Source organism: Aquarana catesbeiana, linkage group LG05, assembly GCF_042186555.1.
Source record: "Aquarana catesbeiana isolate 2022-GZ linkage group LG05, ASM4218655v1, whole genome shotgun sequence".
NCBI lineage: Eukaryota > Metazoa > Chordata > Amphibia > Anura > Ranidae > Aquarana > Aquarana catesbeiana.
The window spans coordinates 124641266-124662587 of NC_133328.1; the positions used below are offsets into that span (position 1 = coordinate 124641266).

General features: G+C 45.4%; 1 protein-coding gene across 2 annotated transcripts in view; it reads left to right on the forward strand.

Moving 5' to 3' along the window:
• Positions 1 to 20709: 20709 nt before the first annotated feature.
• The window catches only part of TAX1BP1 (Tax1 binding protein 1), a 203629-nt gene continuing 203016 nt past the window's right edge, over positions 20710 to 21322 (forward strand). For both annotated transcript variants that reach the window (XM_073630158.1, XM_073630159.1), the window contains exon 1: positions 20710 to 20900. The gene's annotated coding sequence lies outside the window, so the exon portion shown is untranslated. The remainder of the gene's footprint in view (positions 20901 to 21322) is intronic.

The window sequence follows — 21322 nt, forward strand, 5'->3', positions numbered from 1 at the left end:
GTTCCTCCAGGGATATCGGGGAGTCCAACTCCCGGCATTGTAATGCAGAAAGCTGCGGGAAAACAATGTCATCCAAATAATTACCCAACCCCCCCGGGTCTTGTAATGAGGTTGGGCGATATAGTGTCTCATAGAACTCGGCTAGTGTGTTCAATATTAAATCGGGCGACTGTACCAACTGTCCCCCTTTAGTTTTTATGGCTCAGATTACTGGGGACTTCTGTTCTGAGTTAGCGATTCTAGCCAGAAGACGGCCTGTTGTCTCCCCCTCCTCAAAAAAAGCAGTTTTAGAAAAGAATCTTTTCTTTTCCGCCGAGGAGGCCAGGAGGTGCCCATAAGCAGATTGAGCTGCCTGCCAGGCCTCCCTTGCGGAATCAGTGGGATCCTGCACATATTTCTCCTCCAGGGAATGGACCTGCACCTCCAGTGTTTCCCTAAGAGTTTCAGAGCGCTGTTTAACTTTGGTAACCTCATTGCTTAGCAGTCTACGGAGATATAGTTTAAATTTCTCCCACTCTGCCACAACGGCGGCTGGATTTGGCTGAATCTGAAAGAACCCACTGATGCTTCCCTCTAGTCTCTCAGGAGATGCAAACAGCTGAAGCCAAAAGGCATTCAATTTCCAGGGTGCCTTAGGGAGCATGGACCCCTGTGTTGTGACTAGTTTTAGTACCATATAGGAATGATCTGAAACGCATCTGGGTTTATATGAAACTTCAGAGACCGAGGGGAGCATACTCGAGTTTCCCACAGACAGGTCTATCCTAGATAGAGATCCGTGGGTTTTCAAAAAGCAAGAGAATTGCTTAGTTACTGGGTTTCTATGTCTCCATATATCTAGCCATCCCAGCTCCTGCAACAGTCTAGCCAATGGTGTTGCCCTGCATGGGGCTTGTACTCCCGGAGGTGGATGTTTGTCTAGAGCAGGGTTTAACCAACTATTGAAATCCCCTACAATGAGCATAGGGAGGTTCGGCTTATCCGTCAGAAATTCCAGGAAAAGTCGAAGCACCCGTACATCAAATGGGGGGGGTATGTACACACAGGCTAGAATACAATGCAAAATTCCAATGCGACAATGCAGAAATACAAATCTCCCCTCTGCATCTATCTTAGAGGCAAATTCCTGGTAATCCAGGGATCTGTGTATCACTACACTCACAGCCCGAGAAAAAGAGGTGTGAGTGGAGTGATAGGCCCAACCTATCCAACTGCGCTTCAAACAGCCCCTGGTCTCTGCAGTCAGATGTGTCTCCTGTAGACATATAACAGCAGGAAAAAACTTCTTTAGACAAGTAAATATCATAGTGCGCTTAAGGGGGGAGTTCATGCCCCTAACATTCCAAGAAATCAGCAAAGATCCCGCCATGGTGGAAGTGTAGTCATCAATTGGCATGGGTGAACAGTGGTCATCTGTATGGTGAGTCTATGGAGACAATGATAGGCAGTCTTGCATATGTGTGGCAAATTGACAAAGAGGCTAGTAAGCAAATTCAGGTAAGTCTCTGGACTGTAAGATAGTGCAAACTGTAAACCATAACCCGGCACAACGGTGCCAACAAACTTTATTTCTATTGTAGTATGGCGAATCCATGATCGTTATCCCCCACTGACGTCAATGACCGCCAGTGCGGGGCAGGATAGTAGGATCACCCACAATAGCTTCATCAGCCAGGCCAAACATAGCCTGGCAGCACAGCCTAAAAACTGGCTGACTGTAAGAGCTCGCATTGCCACCCGAACAAAACAGATTCACGTGGACAAAGAAAAAATTAGAAAAGTCACAGTTCTTTTATCTCCAGCATTTCTATACATGAAATGCGTTCCCGGCATCTAAACAAGGAAAAGAACAATTGAGTAGGCCAAGGGATGACCATACAAGGTGTAGGTGTGGACATCTGCTTAGTCAGTGGGAAAAACAGCAGCATCAGTATACTCTGTGTTGAGAGGAAACCTTGGTTGAGTGTCAGGGTCAGTCGCCTTCCGCCTCTGGCCGGCGGTGTCGCAGGGCTTGTTCATTGTGATCTAACCACATCATTGCATCTCTGGGTGATTCAAAGAACTGTGCATGCCCATCCGCCGTCACTCGCAATTTAGCCGGGTAGAGCATAGCGTATGGTAATTGCAGGGCTCTCAGACGTTTCTTTACTTCCCCGAATTTCGCTCTGCTTCTCTGCACCTCCGCCGAGAAATCCGGGTAGAATGAGACTCTGACGCCATTAAACTTAACATTTGCTTTCTCACGTGCACATCGTAGTATAGCTTCCCTGTCTCTATAGTGTAGTAGCTTTGCCAACATGGACCTGGGAGGGGCTCCCTGTGGGGGGGGTCTGCCAGGGACTCTATGTGCTCTCTCCACTGTGAAAAAAGGGGAAAATGCATCCCGGACAAAAATCTCAATGAGCCAGTTCTCCACAAAGGTAGTGGGGTCCTTACCCTCAGATTTTTCGGGGAGCCCCACTATACGGACGTTGTTCCTGCGTAAACGGTTTTCTGTGTCTTCAGCCCTGTTGTATGTTTCTTGAGCCATGCGGTGTGCTGCTCTAGCTTCCTGTGCAAGTGGGGGGATTTTGTCCTCCATATCGCTCACTCTGCTTTCCACTGCTGTGGCCCGTTCCCTGACTTTTTGCAGATCCTGTCTGAGAAAGGACATCTCCTCTCTGACACCCCCCAACTGGTCTTTCATGACATTAACTGCAGCAGTACACATATGAACTGCTTTCAGGATTTCAGCTAGTGTAGGCTGCTCCGGAGTCTCCGGGGTGTCTTCCGAGGGGGGGGGGGGAGGGAGGGCGAGTGTCTTCCTCCATGAAGAGGTTAGGTGTGCTCACTGTGTCCATATCCCAGTCTGCTTGTAATGTCTTGTCAGCCTCTCCCCTTTTGTAAGCTGACCCCCCCTCGTCTGCTGTCCCGGGGCCCTGTAGTTTCTGAGCATAGTAGAGGATATTTCTATACTGTTCCTTACCCGGGGTCTTCGGAGCTTTCTTATTGCTGCCGTCTTTCAGCTTATCCACCGTCCGAGGAATGCGCTGATGCAGGGCTGCAGGCGCGGCGGCGCCATCTTGGGAGTCCGGTCCCGCCATCTCCCACAGGCCTCGGCGGGTTTTCCCCCTCGTGCAGAGGGCCGGGGGTGGGTCCGGGGGGTACTGGGACTCGGTAGCCAGTTGGGGGGCTGAAAAAACCAGGATCAGCGATGCCGGGGAAGGATCAATACACGGATCAGGCAGGAGCTGTGAGAAGTGCGTCTTCTCACATGCCGGTCTTGGCCACGCCCGCCTGGATGTTGTTTTTTAATGCGCTGAAAATTGGCCATGGTTTAAAGGGACACAGAGTGCAGGGCTTCATTAGTAAAGCATGCAATAGGTCAGTAGTAAATGATACAGTGTTCAGGGGTCAGTAGTAAGTGATGCAGAGTTCAGGGGTCAGTAGTAAATGATGCAGAGGACAGATTTTGCCAAACCATTCTAGCACAAATCCTCTTACACCCACTCTAGAAGCATGGATCCTATCTTCCCTAGTCAGCCTCCTCCTTTCCTGTACAAATGCCACTGGTTTACACTAAAACCAGCATGTGAATTGCACAAGACCCGCACCGCATTCCTGTGCAATTCACATGTGATTCAGTGCAGTGCAATTTGAGTCCAATACTTTTAAATGGGCTCAAATCACACCACATCACAACAGAGACGTGCATGCACCTTTTTTGGAGCTGCACCACAACCAGATTGCATGGTTGTTTTGTTCCACTCAAACTGGTGCAGGCAAACCGCACTGCATTTGCGATCCATTTGGGGTGTAGTTAACTTTGTATTGACACCCACAGCGGATTGCAAGGGCAGTGAGATAGCACTCCGGTGCTGGAAATGCGCAGGGATCGAGGCATTTCCCGTTCCACTTATGTGCGAACCTAGGATAAATCCTCCTATAGCCCCCACCTGATCTTTAATCTACAGACACTTTCATTTCCTGTGTAACTCTTCTCTGCTTTTGTGATCCTCCTCTAAAAATGCATATTCTCCACCCTAAGCATTCTCAACGAGAATTCAGCCGCAAACTATCCTATACCTCTATCCTTGCCATGCTCCTATCCAGAGACATAACTCAAATCTTCATGGCCCCGGTGCAAGAAACCATGAAGGGCCCCCACCAGGGGCATTGCTAGGTCTACAAAAGATCTGGGGCTAAAGCCCATAGCAGTGAAGTAAAGAAAGTGTGTGTGTATTTATAATATATATATATATCTACACACACACAGTAGCTCACAAAAATGAGTACACCCCTCACAATTTTGTAAATATTTTATTATATTTTTTCATGTGACAACACTGAAGAAGTGACACTTTGCTACAATGTAAAGTGATAAGTGTGCACCTTGTATAACAGGGTAAATTTGCTGTCCCCTCAAAATAACTCAACACACAGCCATTAATGTCTAAACCGCAGGCAACAAAAGTGAGTACACCCCTAAGTGAAAATGTCCAAATTGGGCCCAAAGTGTCAATATTTTATGTGGCAACCATTATTTTCCAGCATTGCCTTAGCCCTCTTGGGCATGGAGTTCACCAGAGCTTCACAGGGTGTCACTGGAGTCCTCTTCCACTCCTCCACGATGACATCATGGAGCTGGTGGGTGTTAGAGACCTTGGGCTCCTCCACCTTCCATTTGAGGATGCCCCACAGATGCTCAATAGGGTTTAGGTCTGGAGACATGCTTGGCCAGTCCATCAACTTTACCCTCAGCTTCTTTAGCAAGGCAGTGATCGTCTTGGAGGTGTGTATGGAGTCATTATCATGTTGGAATACTGCCCTGCGGCCCAGTCTCCGAAGGGAGGGGATCATGTTCGGCTTCAGTATGTCACAGTACATGTTTGCATTCATGGCTCCCTCAATGAACTGTAGCTCCCCAGTGCTGGCAGCATCATGGAGCCTCAGACCATGACACTCCCACCACCATGCTTCACTGTAGGCATGACACACTTGTCTTTGTACTCCTCACCCGGTTGCTGCCACACACGCTTGACACCATCTGAACCAAATAAGTTTATCTTGGTCTCATCAGACCACAGGACATGGTTCCAGTAATCCATGTCCTTAACCACTTACCGACCGGTTCATGTACACATACGTCGGCAGTTTGAAGATGGATATTTCGGTAACGGCAGCAGCTGCTGCCACAACTGAGGAACCCATCTTTAGAGCCGGTGATTCTGTTTACAATAATGGTGGTCTCTGTGGCAGATTTGCAGCGAGATCATCGTTATCGGCGGCAGGAGTGGTGCTACCCCCCTCCTGCCGCTTTCCCGCGCCCTCCGCCGCTTACCGGAGCCGTCGGCAGCGGGGGAGGCGATCGGGACCTTTCCGTGTCTGTGTATGGAGATGAGTGAGGGGAAGATGGCCCCCCCACCCGTCTTCATACTACAGCAGGGCGGAAGCAACGTCAAAATGTCACTTCCGCCCATACGTCTTAAAGGCACCTTTTTCTGTTGTCATTTTTTCAAATTACAGTTTTTTTAATTGCATTTAAGTCCAAATATGAGATCTGAGGTCTTTTTGACACCAGATCTCATAATTAAGAGGACCTGTCATGCTTTTTTTCTATTACAAGGGATGTTTACATTCCTTGTAATAGGAATAAAAGTGACACAATTTTTTTTTTTTAAACAGTGAAAAAATACATAAGTAGCGCCCGCATATGAAAACGGTGGTCAAACCACACATGTGAGGTATCGTCGCGATCGTTAGAGTAAGAGCAATAATTCTAGCCCTAGACCTCCTCTGTAACTCAAAACATGCAACCTGTAGATTTTTTTAAACGTCGCCTATGGAGATTTTTAAGGGTAAAAGTTTGACGCCATTCCACGAGCGGGTGCAATTTTGAAGCGTGACATGTTGGGTATCAATATACTCAGCGTAACATTATCTTTCACAATATAAAAGAAAAAATGAGCTAACTTTACTGTTGTCTTATTTTTTTATTCAAAAAATTAAATTTTTTCCAAAAAAAGTGCGCTTGTGAGGCTGCTGCGCAAATACGGTGTGAAAAAAAGTATTGCAATGACCACCATTTTATTCTCTAGGGTGTTAGAAAAAATATATATATAATGTTTGGGGGTTCTAAGTAATTTTCTAGCAAAAAATGGTTTTAAACTTGTAAACACCAAAATCTCAAAACGAGGCTAGTCCTTAAGGTAAATCTGCTTGTCTTCAGCAAACTGTTTGTGGGCTTTCTTTTGCATCATCTTTATAAGAGGCTTCCTTCTGGGACGACAGCCATGCAGACCAATTTGATGCAGTATGTGGCGTATGGTCTGAGCACTGACAGGCTGACCCCCCACCCCCTCAACCTCTGCAGCAATGCTGGCAACACTCATATGTCTATTTCCCAAAGACAACCTTTAAATATGACGCTGAGCACGTTCACTCAACTTCTTTGGTCGACCATGGCGAGGCCTGTTCTGAGTGAAACCTGTCCTGTTAAACCACTGTTTGGTCTTGGCCACCATGCTGCAGCTCAGTTTCAGGGTCTTGGCAATCTTCTTATAGCCTAGGCCATCTTTATGTAGAGCATCAATACTTTTTTTTCAGATCCTCAGAGAGTTCTTTGCCATGAGGTGCCATGTTGAACTTCCAGTAACCAGTATGAGAGAGTGAGAGCGATAACACCAAATTTAACACACCTGCTCCCCATTTACACGTGAGACCTTGTAACACGAACAAGTCCCATGATACCAGGGAGAGAGAGGCTAATTGGGCCCAATTTGGACATTTTCACTTAGGGGTGTACTCACTTTTGTTGCCAGCGGTTTAGACATTAATGGCTGTGTGTTGAGTTATTTTGAGGGGACAGCAAATTTACACTGTTATACAAGCTGTACACTTACTACTTTACATTGTAGCAAAAAAAAAAAATATATATATATATATATATATATATATATATATATATATATATATATATATACATATATACATATATACACAATATCGTTACATATATGAGTGCGGATCCCCCCTTTCATCAGGGTCCCCAGAGAACCTCTCCTTACATCAGGGTCCCCAGAGAGCCCCTCCTTACATCAGGGTCCCCAGAGAGCCCCTCCTTACATCAGGGTCCCCAGAGAGCCCCTTCCTTACATCAGGGTCCCCAGAGAGCCCCTTCCTTACATCAGTATCCCCAGAGAGCCCCTTCTTTACATCAGGGTCCCCAGAGAGCCCCTTCCTTACATCAGGGTCCCCAGAGAGCCCCTCCTTACATCAGGGTCCCCAGAGAGCCCCTCCTTACAGCAGGGTCCCCAGAGAGCCCCTTCCTTACATCAGTATCCCCAGAGAGCCCCTTCTTTACATCAGGGTCCCCAGAGAGCCCCTTACTTACATCAGGGTCCCCAGAGAGCCCCTTGCTTACGCCAGGGTCCCCCCAGAGAGCCCCTTGCTTACACCAGGGTCCCCAGAGAGCCCCTTCTTACATCAGGGTCCCCAGACAACTGCCCCCGATACATGCCCCGTCCAGAGGTTCCCTGTGTACCTGGCTGGTCTCCGCTGTGCACCTCCAACCCCCAGCACATTTTTGTACCCCCACCTGGGGGGGGGGTGGGAGGGGGCGATCAGCAGCTCTGTGGATCTCCCTGGGGCTAGTAGTTCTATTCCCGAGTGTATACAGTGGAGAGGGGGGCCTCTGACCCAAGCATGCATCAGCAAAAACAAGCAGAGCAACTCACTTGTACACTGAAGAGTGAAACTGATACCTGCTTGGGTCAGAGGCCCCTCCCCTCTCCACTGTATACACACGGGAAGAGAACTACTAGCCCCAGGGAGATTCCGCCACCCTTGGGCACCATAGAGCTGCCAATCATCCCCTCCCACCACATATTAAACTGACAGCCAGAGGTGCAGGCGGAGATGTCGGGTCTTGGGGCCCCCCACAGCAGCAGAACGCCAGGGCCCAGTCGCAGGTGCGACTGCTGCGACCCTGGTAGTTCCGCCACTGGTCCTAGCCCATCAATCCAAGGACCTCAGCCTGTGTATATTGCGCGGTTGAATGCCTGTGTTACATCGATAAGTGATGCTCTGTAGGTATGAGATGCTCGCAAAGTGCGCATGCGCATAAGACACTCTTCCAGTATACGTCCCATACCCTTAATTTGCGACAGTGTTCTGTCAATAATGAACGCTCTCAATATCGCATGCACGGCTAAGGAGTGGCATTTTAAAGAAAAGCCGCTGCTTTTTTAATATAGGCCACGCATGCACTATTCGAGAGCGAGCGTTTCACATCGACAGAACACCTGTTGCAAAGTGAGTGGAACGCGGAACGAAAGTGTAATGCATACCAGAATACTGTATGTCTCACGCGCATGCACAGTTTGCGAGCGTCCCTACAGAGCGTCCCATATCGACATAACACCGGGGAAGGAAGATGTTCTTCCTCCCAGGTTCCACCTGGTGTTTTCTCATAACAAGGAAGGAGGAGCCTAGGTGAAGTTCTGTTTAATAGCTGTGACAAGCAGGAAAAAACGACTCGGGTGCCGATGACTGCAGCATCTGGATGCCCCACAGTAGCGATGCTATCGGCACCGCCTGCCCCGCTGCACATTACGCCAGCTGTGTCCAGGCCCTGGGGAGGTGAGTGCAGGGGACAGGCACAGTGTGCTGAGTGGAGGTGGGATGGGGGCGGTTAGTTTTTGGGCGCCACCCACCCCAGCATCCCCCTAGATCCGGCCATGATTACCGTCCAAACAATATCTGCTACAATAACAAAAAATAAATAAGATGCATTGGATTCCCATGTCAGCGACAGGGAATCGCTCGAGCGGATTGCCTCTCAGGGCCTGGAAGCGGGCATCACGGCTCTGGAAACCTTCTAGATAAGACTCTGCATAGATCTCCCGGGGCCACCAGGTAGGTCCTCACAAAAGAATATCCAAGATACGGATCAGAAAAGGTGGTGCGTCTCGCATGCGACTGAAGTGGGAGCTGGATTTTCTCTCAGATGGTATGTGGAGAAAGAATAAACAAGCTCCACATAGTGTAGATAAGCACGGTGGTTTTTTTATTTCTAAAAAAAGCCTAGTTACAATAAAAATGTGATCACAGAATGTAAAAACAAAAATGGGCAACAAGGAGGATGCTGAAAGCGCCCTACGCGTTTCGATCAATAGATCATCTACTGGGGCATACAGCATCCCCTCCAAGTTGCCTTATATTTATAAATAAAACATTAATGGAAGCAAATTGTATGCAGTGACAATCAAACGTTGTCATAGGGTAGACGGGATCACCTGATCTCACCTGGCATAACCAGGTGAAAACCGTCCCTCATTCTCATTAATAGTATGTGATTAACCTGTTCAATATTGTTAAAACCAACATTTCACTGGAACCTGCATCACTGGTGGAACCTTCATATTAATAGGCACGCATCATAAGGATGGAGTAAACAGAGAACTGAACCATCACGTTCAGTTCTCACATTGCTGACACTTCTGTATTGGCTAAAGACTATGCCAATCAGAGACAGTGTCTAAGTGGGCGGGCGGAACTGACATCCAATCGCTGAGCAGACAGGAAGTCTCCGTCCATGCCGCCCGACATCCACGAGACAAACAAAGGGAAGTGACGTCAGGCTGAGCCGCACGTCCCACGTCATTCCCCTGTCATGTGATGTCTCTATGGGAGCGTCCAGGCAACAAAAACAGCAAGGGAGACGTGCGTCGAACTGAACGTTGCCGACGTCCACTCGAACGCTCCTCCCCCTTGTCCCTGATGGTAACATTAAATCGTGGTGATGGCTGCATGTCCCCCACAAACATTAGGGAATAAATAAACACCACCTGTAGATTCCCAAATCAGTGATGCCACCCAGTCTAGGGCGGAACCTGGGAGGGGGCAGTGTAACTCGACGGGGCTGCCTCTTCATAGGGCGGCACCAAACTGCCTCCTGCCAATCGGACTCTCACATAGATAAAAAACACCCTAATGAAAATAAAATCCTCATGATTGAGAATAGCCAAATACAGAGTTAAGAACCACTCCGACTCCGATAAATAATCGGGATGGAGTGGCCCCAACCTGAAAATAAGTATAATTCTTCTGGAAAAATAAGATATAATAAACTAAAATAATAAATAAATATTGCACCAACCCTGGATATAATATATACTCAGTCGACACCATGCTGATGCATATATCAATCCAGGATCCCCAAATGGGGGGAAAAACCCCCCTAAAATCGCCATGTGAGCACACCCTTAAGAAATGCACTAACTAAGGGGAAACTCTGTACCTAAAATAATTAAAAATAATCAGAAATACCAGAAATATTTTTGCAACCCCTAAACCTGCATCTCAAACTTAAATCAATGTATTTGATAAAGAATCTTTTTTGTGTAGATAAAAAACAAAGTGCAAAAGTTCAACCTTCAAGACGAATTGATAAACGAGTTGAGGTCCCACTCCACGTTCAACCCAAACGGGAAGAAGGACCTCAACTCGTGGATCCAGTACGTCTCGAGGCGTGAAACGCCTCGCAGACGTGATTCGCCCCTCCAATGCGGGACAAACCTATCAATAACCTGGAACAAGGTTCCCGTAGGGTCCCTGTTATGGTGTTCCAAGTAGTGACGTGGCACTGTATGCTTGTCTCTACCTTTTTTAATCGCAGCCACGTGTTCGTTAACACGAACAGAAAAAGTTCTGATCGTGCGACCCACGTATTGCTTGCGGCAGGGACAAGTTATCAGATAGACAATGTATTGTGAAGAACACGTGGTGAAGTGCTTCATAGGATAAATACGGGAAGTCACCATAGATTGAAAAGTGACGCTCTTGCGTCTTCCCCCAATGTTATGAAGGCATACTTTACGGCAGGGGTAATAACCTTTACACTCCTGAAAGAAAGACACCTTCTTAGGGGGGTCTATTATGTTTGGGGCGATCTGTCCCTGAATGGACCGAGCGCCTCTAAACACCACAGAGGCTTCTTTAGGTAGAACAGATCCGAGTAGTCTATCATTCTGTAATATTCCCCAGTGTTTTTTAATAATAGCTTTAATCTGTTTGGATTGAATGGAATGAGTAGTGAAAAAGGCCAACTTAGCATTGAATTCAATGTTGTCTTTAGGACGTTCCGTGAGGGTGAAATTCCTCTCGGTGAGCAATGCTCTATTGATTTCACTCTAAAAGGTGAGGATCATAACCTTTATCTAAAAACCTACCTCTGAGAACTTTAGACTGTGATATAAAATCTGAAGTATTGGTACAGTTGCGCCTCAGTCTCAGAAACTGACTGCGGGGCACTGACCTGAGCCATTGTTCTCGATGGCAACTGTCCATCGGAATGTACCCATTCCGATCTGTGGGTTTGAAATAGGTAGGAAACTCGAGATGTTGGTGCACAACAGAGATTTCTAAGTCAAGAAAGTGAACTTTTGTTGCACTGGCTTGATAGCTCAACGATATCCCCCTATCGTTGACATTGAGAGTATTTATGAAGCACTCGAGGGATGCCAAATCTCCCTCCCAAAGGAGGAGGATGTCGTCTATGTATCTGGCCCAAAGAACCAATTCGGGTCTCCGGGCGGCATAGACGACATCCTCCTCCCACTGAGCCATGAAGAGGTTAGCGAGGCTGGGGGCAAACTTGGCCCCCATAGCAACGCCCCTCTTCTGTAAAAAGAAACGATCCTGGAACCAGAAGTAGTTGTGTCTGGTTTCAAATTTTAGCAGCTGCATGATGAAATTACGTTGCAATGTGGGGAGTCTGCCATCTCTGGAGAGATGGTTTTCGACCGCCGCAAAACCAAGGTCATGTGGTATGCACGTATATAGCGCTGCTACATCCGCTGTAACCAGGAGCGGATGATCGTCATCGTCTTTGATTACGACAGGTTCCAACAATTTGATTGTATCCCTGGTATCCTTCAGATACGAGGGGGTAGTTTGAACCAAAGGTTGTAGATAGAAGTCCACGTATTTGCCAATCCTCGCCGTAACCGAATCGATCCCGCTGACAATGGGTCGGCCGGGCGGATTGGTGGGGTTCTTATGAACCTTGGGGAGGTAGTATATGGCAGGAATACGTGGAACTTGAGGAACCAAAAAAATTTTTCCTTTTTATTAAGAACTCCCAAAGAAAAACGCTCTTCTATCAATTCCACTAAGGCCTTTTTAAAGGTAGCTGTAGGATCCCTGGGGATACAGTGGTAGGTGTCTGAATCGCCAAGAATTCTGTTCATCTCCTTAAGATAGTCGGCTTTGTCAAGAACAACAATGCCTCCGCCCTTATCTGCCGGACGGATGACAAGGTTCTTGTTTTCACATAGTGATTTCAAGCCTGTCTTAATGTCAGGTTTGACATGAAGATGTTTTTTATGTTTGGCTAGTTTATCCAAGTCTTCTAAGACCAGACTCTTGAAGACCTGGATGGAAGGGGCCAGAGTACCTGGGGGTTGAATAGGGATGGGTTGGACAATCCCGAATGGACAACCCGGGGATGTAAGGACATTCCCTCTGTAGAGGGAAGAGTTCCATTATGGGAAGGTGATTGTACCTGGGAAATCGCTGTCACTTTGGTCTGTTGGGTGGAGGAAGTGATTTGAGTTAGAAAGTGTCTCTGAACACTAAGCTTTCGAGTAAATTTAAGTACATCAATGAATGTTGCAAAATGATTAAGAGGTTTAGGTGGTACAAATTTGAGTCCTCTGTCAAGAACTGACTTCTCAGCTTCAGTTAGTACAGCTGAACTCAAATTGAAAATGCCAGTTCCCCTTACGTTCTTTTTCTTTTGGCGTTGGATCCTCCTCCCCCTCTAGTCCCTCTTTTCTTTCTGAATTTCCTGGATGGTTGTCTGTGACTCTCTGAAAATCCTGGGGTTGGTTGGGGCCTGGCCTACTTTGATTGTATATATAAGGGGAACGGTGATAATAGTCATCCTCTCTTTCATAGTGAGAATATGTCCCACCATACCTTTCGTAGGGGACATTGTCCCTGAGGGGACTAAATCTGTTGTTAACATGAATCGGAGAGTGATAATTATAGTCTCCATAATTAGAAGGAGGAACCCGCGAGTTGCTCTTATGATAAGAGTCCATGGGGTGTCCTCTGGACCGACCCCTTGTCTTTGAGGCACCCCTCCCCACCCGATTTCCAGGTAGGGGAGGACCCCTAGAGGGTCTGGGTGGTCCCTGTTCTGCGCCTCTCTTAAGAGGTGGAGGTTCTCTGGATTCTGGTTTATATGGAGGTTGATAAACTAGTGTTCGGTCCAAATTGGTTACTGTAGCCGTGGAGGTTTCCATGAGTGGAGGTTCTCCATTTTCACCTGGAGGAGTGTTAAGTTTCCTCTGCCAATTAAAGACCGAACGTGTGGTGTAATCTGTATAGTCTCTATTATACTTTTTTTGTTTTTTATTCTTTTGTTCTTTCTCCTCTTTTTCTAAGGTATTTCTCAAATTGTTGGATAGTGAAATGTATTCTACAGATGTCTTATGTGGAGTTAACTTATCCCTCAATTCCCTGATTTCAATGTCAATGAGGGACAGTTTGATCTGTTTTTTATCTAGTAAAAATCTTAATAATTTTAAGCCTTCTTCGTTGAAAAATTTGAACCATGATTCTAAATCTGATTCATCTTGCTGAGGATGGATATCCCACCTCAGACCTCTAGGGACCATCTGTTCTTTAACATATTGTTCCAGAAAAGCGGTGTCCCATTGTAGGTGAAGTTCGCTAATCATCAGATTTTTAAGTCTGATGAACAAACCGCCTATTTCAGTGTTTGGATTATTATTCGTGAACACACCATCAGTGTTTAAGGACCTCGAGGTCCTATATTCAAACACATCCATAAAGGAATGTAAAAGGTGATTGAATAGCTGCTGTGTAAAAAAGGTCAAACAATCAGATGAAAAATTAATTAGATATATACACTGCGCTAAAATAAAAATGAAAATAAAAAGCAGCTACATACGAAGTGACAGAAACCTTACCAAAACTGTGAAGAAAAAATGTAGCGCATAGACTGTGAAAAAAGTCCCCAATCAGGGAAACAGCTAGAAAATATATATAATTAATAAATAGTGTCCATATCAACAAAATGACTCATAGGTCTAGCAACATGGATATATAAAGTCCAATGAGTGAATCAAGAATATGTGTAAACTGTCCCACTGAGAATGATAAATAAATGTGTACAACAGCAAATGTTCAAACACAGATGGATCTTTAAATCTTCCAGGGGAACTGTATCCAACAACTGCATAAATCTTGATAGAAATGATGTGTAAGAAACTCTTACCAGATGCATTGGATTCCCATGTCAGCGACAGGGAATCTCTCGAGCGGATTGCCTCTCAGGGCCTGGAAGCGGGCATCACGGCTCTGGAAACCTTCTAGATCAGACTCTGCATGGATCTCCCGGGGCCACCAGGTAGGTCCTCACAAAAGGATATCCAAGATACGGATCAGAAAAGGTGGTGCGTCTCGCATGTGACTGAAGTGGGAGCTGGATTTTCTCTCAGATGGTATGTGGAGAAAGAATAAACAAGCTCCGCATAGTGTAGATAAGCACGGTGGGTTTTTTATTTCTAAAAAAAGCCCCCTTTAAATCTCAAATAACTCTGTTAACTTCTTGTTTTTAAAAGTACCTTTTCTCTTTTTTTTTTTTTCTATGTGTCAGTTTTAAGACAGCTCGTGTCAGTTCAGAACAATGCATTGAAAAAACCTTGTATAATGCAAACCTTATTTAATAAATAACTCAAATTTCTCTTTACCTTCTCAAATTCACTTGCTTTACCCTCTACAATGTAGAATGTTTTTATTAAAAAACACCTTTTAAACTACTCACTTTCCAAACTCATCACACCTTAGGGCATTTTCCGAAACATTCCCTTACCTTACAACGTCCCCCACCCATCTAAACACATTTCTTCACAAGCTTCAAAAATACCACTCTGATACCATTCCAAGAGTTACCAAACAAACAAATTATGCATTTTTCAAGCAGAATCAAGCACTTATCGTTCTAAAGCTCTATAAGCAAAATACTAGCAAAGGGGAGAAGTCATAATATTCATATACTATACCATTGTCTCTTCAAAGAAAATCTTAGCAAACTTATATGAACATGCATATAACAGTACTCACTCCTTCCACGATACCTGAACATAACAAGGGAAATTTACTTCACTCTAATTTAATTTGCCCCTTTTGGGACATCATATAACACAGTGAAACAGGATTGCCTTACCTTGCAGCCGTGTTTCACACAACAGATATCTTATACTTTTATGCAAATGCGATAGACAAGAAAAGCCAGATAGAGCAAAAGTTTGTGGGTCCCGGTAGTAATTTCCTTATTACCCCCTTTATGTTATTCTCCTTCACCAAAAAGGAGCGTAATATTACGTTTTAAAACTTCTTACAGGCTTACCTAAAGCCAGGAGCTTCCCAAAAGCCACACTACATTTTAAACTTCTTAAAAGGCTTACCTAAAGCCAGAGGCTTCCCAAAAGCCACTTCTTAACATGGTCCGTCTCACACTTCTCTCTATTTTTTTTTTTTTTTCAAAAGACTAAGGTTTTATCAGAGCTGAGGCAAGAAGAACCTTACCACAGGTGAGCCTTAACTAAATTCAGTCCTAAATCCAAAAAGCTCAGCAGCGCCTCCAAACTGAAGTGGAATAAAATGGTATTTCTATATACCTGACAAGACCAGCTAGGTATAATCACGGCAATAGAAGAGAAAGACGAAAGGCTAACCTATGTTAAGAAAAGTGCCACATCCAATATTCAAGACAGAAAAAAAGAGGGTTCCCCTAAGTGGACTTTTAAGGCACTTAATTTATATTGTATGTGAAAAGTGTAGCAAAGTATACAGAAGATTATAATAATAAACAAATTTTATTTATAGAAAAACATTTTGTTTTAAAAAATTATAACGAAACATTGATTCATCTAAACAATACCTTTGTATCACCATAGAAAATATACATAAGGAGACCTCCATGCAACCAACGCGTTTCGGTATATATGTCTAGTCCTTCTTCAGGGGTGTAGAAAGTAAGAGGAGTTCATATGAGGTTAGATGGTGAAGTGGTTTGACAATGAGTGGCACTCTTTTGCTGGACTTGGGATGTGTGGCTGGTCTCTTCAATTTCTCCTTGACTAAGGGATTCCAATTGCCTCAGTATATTCCTCTGGCCGTACCGCTTCCGTGGAGGGCGAGAGGGACTTCTCCCTCCCGAGGACACTAATACTAAGCTTTTATGTATAGACCATTTTAATGCTCCATTCCTGCCTTAAAGACAGCCATCCCACCAGCTCAATTTTTTGGTGCTACTTTAATTGCAAGCCTTTTATGTGATTTAACGAAGCATTGTCAAACCAATTCACCATCTAACCTCATATGAACTCCTCTTACTTTCTACACTCCTGAAGGACTAGACATATATACCGAAATGCGTTGGGTGTGAGGAGGTCTCCTTATGTATATTTTCTATGGTGATACAAATGTATTGTTTAGATGAATCAATGTTTCGTTATAATTTTTTAAAACAAAATGTTGTTTTTCTATAAATAAAATGAGTTTATTATAATTTTCTGTATACTTTGCTACATTTTTCATATACAATATAAATTAGGTGCCTTAAAAGTCCACTTAGGGGAACCCTCTTTTTTTCAATCACGGCAATTACCACACTCACAAGACCCTCTTAGTACTGCAGTACTGAGGAGATAGCTTATTTGTGAACACAAGAAGAGATGAGTAAAATTCGATGTTCAAAGCTATCTGATTTAATTCTGGGCGGGTATACAACTTATATATGTTATCAACCAATCATTACATAGAACATGGGAGTGATTTAATACAGAGGTGTACATTTCACATCATTACATATCATTAATTATGCCATCTGCTTTCAGGACTCATGGTCATTGGTCCTGCTTCCTTGTTTTATGTCTCATTACACAGGAAAGGTGTCCCAGACATATTGAACCACAATTCTTTATTTAGACATACAGAATAAAACTGCTTACACAAGCTATATTTTCTTATATGTGTGCTTTATAGAGAACCTGTTATTAACTAGTTGACTTTAACTAGAGTCTGAATATACAAGTTAAGATATATGAATCCAAAACGGAGTCACTTCTGTTCAGTCATATTACTATAGTAGAGGCATAAGGGGTGTGAAGGTAAATGGCAGAAAGTGAGGGTTATGTTTACCATACTTCACTAATAATTTAGTAAAGTATGGTAACGGCAGAAACAGTCAACTATGCAGAGGCCTGGTTGGGAAGGACATTGGGGACAATGATAAGTGGTGTCTCTTCTCACTCCTGCATTGGTGCACACCCGGCATTTTTTCTGACGTTCTTGGTCTGTTGGTCTGGGAGGGATTTTTTCGGGAAAGTGGCGGTCGGAGAATCTGCTTATCACATCGGATCAAATGGTTTCTGGTGGGCCGTTCAGGAATACAAGGGCAGTGGTGATTTCCTCCTGGTAGCCAAGGAAGGATTTGGGGCTTTTAGTGGATTTGTGATAAATAACGTAGCTGTTGTATATGGCCAAATAAATTGAAACTTTTTTATACCACTGGTATGTTCGTCTTGTGGCAAGGTAGGGTTCGAGCATTTGGTAGTTGAAGTCAACACCCCCCATGAACATATTGTATTCGTGGATACATGTTGGTTTTTGTATTGGGCCATTCCTCCTGGTGATCTCAAAGAATGTATCGTTGTGGATCAATGAAAGCAAGTAGAAATCCCTTCTGTCCCCCCAATTCACAGCCAGAATTTACTCATTTCATAAACTCGCTGTCTCCTCTCTTCTTAGCTTCTTGTTGACGAGGCTTTGAGGAAAGCCCTTCCTGTTCTTCCTTACGGTGCCACATGCTGGAGTGTTCTTTCTGTGAAGGTTGCGGAACAGGAGCAAACTATTTTAAAATTGTCCACATACAAATGGTAGCCTTTCTCCAGGAGTGGGTTTATGAGTTCCCAAACTACTTTCCCGCTTGATCCGATGTAGTCTGGGCAATTAGGGGGATGTAGCTGGGTGTCCTTCCCTTCGTATACCATGAAAGCATAGGTATACCCTGTGGCTCGGTCACACAATTTATAAAGCTTCACCCCATATCGGGCCCTTTTGGTGGGAATAAATTGTTTTATACCCAGCCTGCCAGAAAATGTGATAAGGGACTCATCCACGCATATGTGTTGGTCTGGGGGAACTGGGGGAAGATTTCAGAAAAATAATTTAGTAGTGGCCGAATTTTATAAAGCTTGTCAAAATTTGGGTCATTTCGGGGAGGATACTGGGTATTATCATTGTAGTGTAGGAATCTCATAATCGTGAGATATCTGGTTCTGGGCATTACTGAGGAAAAGATGGACATGTGGTGGATGGGGAGGGTTGGCCAATATGAACGTAATACATTTTTTTTGGTTAGTCCCATACAGAATGTGAAGCCCAAAAAAATGTTAAACTCCTCCACTGTTAGGGCTCTCCACTCATAGGGACGGGCATAATAGGATGTTGGGTTACATGCTATGAATTGTTGTGCACGCAGGTTGCACTGGGACACAATTGATGCTAACAAGTCCTCAGTAAGAATTAAATGGAAAAATTCAATCGGGAAAAAAAATTCTGTGTCCACCTGGACTCCTGGCTGGGCAGTGAAAGGGGGAATGATAGCTTCTCCTGAATTAGGAGGAAGCCACAAGGGGTTCTGAAGGGAATAGGGAAGGCTGGCATGGGACCTAACCCTTTGGGACTGAGGTGACACCACATTGGTACGTGGCCTTTGCCGAGGTACTGCGGTGCTGGTGGATGGCACTGCCTCCTCACCAGAATGCCTTCGTCTGGCGGGCAGACGCTCATCCTCCTCTGAGGCTGTCAGTGTTCCATTGCTTGGGACAGGCTCGTAGTCCACATCAGACTCAGAATCTGAATATGAGGAGGAATCAGAAGCAGAGAGCTCCCCATTGCTCTCGTCGACTGCAAGAATATTGTATGCCTTCTCGGCTGAAAATAATCTTTTAGACATTCTTGGTGGTGACAAATGCAACTTATATGTGGCACTGATGACAGACAGCAAAGATGAAACGTGGCACTGATGTGGCAGGTGACACTGACAGATGGCACCGATACGTGGAACTGACACTGATGACATGTGGCACTGATGTGGCAGGTGACACTGACAGGTGGCACTAATTACAGATGGCACTGTGACACTAACAGTGATGACAATGGCACTGATGTGACACTATTTGGGCTGATTTATACTGTTTTCCCTGTCAACAGTTGGCACTCACTGACGCTGCAGCACAGGTCGCTCTCCCTCCTCACACATGGTCTCTGTGTGAGGAGGGAGAGCCGGCAATGAGAGATGATCTCATATGTTTACACTTGAGATCATCTCTCGTTGGAAGCTCCGATCGAGTGCTAAATGGCCGCTGTGATTGGCCATTTAGCACGATCTGTGATTGGCTGTGTCCAAGGGACACGGCCAACACAGAATTTCCCCGATGCGCGCCCGCGGTGGCACGCAGAGGGGAAGTAAACAGGACGTCCAGGGATGCCCTCCTGGCAATTGAGCGCCGCGCTGTAGCCGTCTTTTGGCTATAGCGCGAAGTTGTTAATGCATTAAGGTGAAAAACCACGATGGGTTTACAACCCCTTTAAATAAATGAATAATAATGAAAAAAATAAAAGCTGATGGAAAAGTAAAAAAAAAAAAAAAAACCTGCACCAAACGATGCAACAGATGATAGTGTGAATGCGGCCTAAAAGCCTGTGTGTCAATGTACACATTTGAGTCGATTTACTAAAGGCAAATCCACCGTGCACTTGGAAGTGTATTCGCTGTAGATCTGAAATGAGGGGAAGCTCTGCTGATTTCTATCATCCAATCACTTGCAAGCAAAAATGCTGTTTTTTTATTTTCCTTGCATGTCTCCCCTCAGATCTATGGCGACTGCACTTCCAAGTGCACAGTGGATTTACCTTTAGTAAATAAACCCCATAAGCTTTTAGCAGAGTTTACAAGCTGCTGCGGTTAGGGGAGCATCACATTCAGGATAGGAACGTTTCGACCACTGTCTGCAGGAAAACAAGGAAACACAGAACTATTTTGCTGTGTTTTTTTTCCGCTGCAAATTTAGGCAGAGTGTACATACACCCACACATTTTAGGCTCTGTTCACATCTCCGCATTCTGAATTGCGGCAAGTTGTGCATTCCCCTTTAATAGCACCCCAAACGCAGCACGATTTTCCCATGATTCATCGGGCAATAATCGCGGTAAAAAAGCACGAACAGAATTGCATTTCGCCCAAAAGAAATACAGGAGCTTCTTTTGGGCGACGGGCGTCCCGCGATTCTATTTGCACATTCTTACTGCGATTGTCGCTCCCGTACGCGGAGATGTGAACAGAGCCTAAATGCATCAAGCGGTATTTCCGCCAAAACGCTGCTGCCAGGGGGAATGGAGTGTAGGAGAGATAGGGACCAGTGTGTATGAGACCTTTCATATAGGTAAAAGTGTGAATACAGAATATACTACAGCTTTACTCCACGCAGACTCTAACACTTCCCTGACAAGTCATGCAGCTCTGGCCCTCCCGCTGTACAGGTGACCGGTGTCTCTCCCTCCCTCTATACACATTCCACCAGCAGCTCCCAGTCCACAGAGCTCAGCGTCAGAGAAATTCCTCCGCCGTCAGCTGACCGGGCACGTGTACCGGAAGTGACGTGTGTGTGTGCTGAGAAGTGGAACGAAAACAATTGCAGAGGCTGGCACGCGGAAGTTGTCGGGTGTGCGGGCACATCACAGCTCAGCGGCCGGCACGGGACTCCGCTCTCCGGTGTATCCCTCCGCCTCAATACAGCCGTCCGGGCGGCTATTTCCAGGTAACACGATTGAGGAACACAGTATGTGCGTATCTCCTGAGGTGCTTGAGCCCCGTTATGAGGCAGAGCGGGCTGAGTGTGTTTGGGGTGAGGCTTCCTAGGACGTATGACGCCGGTTTCTACGTAGAACCTGCTTGTCCGTTCTCAACAGGTCACTACAGGCCTCTCTGGCGTAGTTTGGACTATAAGGGGCGTGTCTTTCCCTGCGTCATTGATAGCCAGGCCTGTTCTGTGCGTGGAGGGGCGGGGCTGTCACTGCAGGTGTATGGATTGATGGTCAGGTGTACCCGCTGTGTAGGCAGGGGTGGGCGGGGCTGGCACAGCATGTGTTTGAATTTGTAGTCAGGAGTATCCGCTTTCTAAGGTGGAGGGGTGTTCCTGCTGTCCAGGAGCTGGTAGTGTAGAGGTTGGGTTTGGTGGTC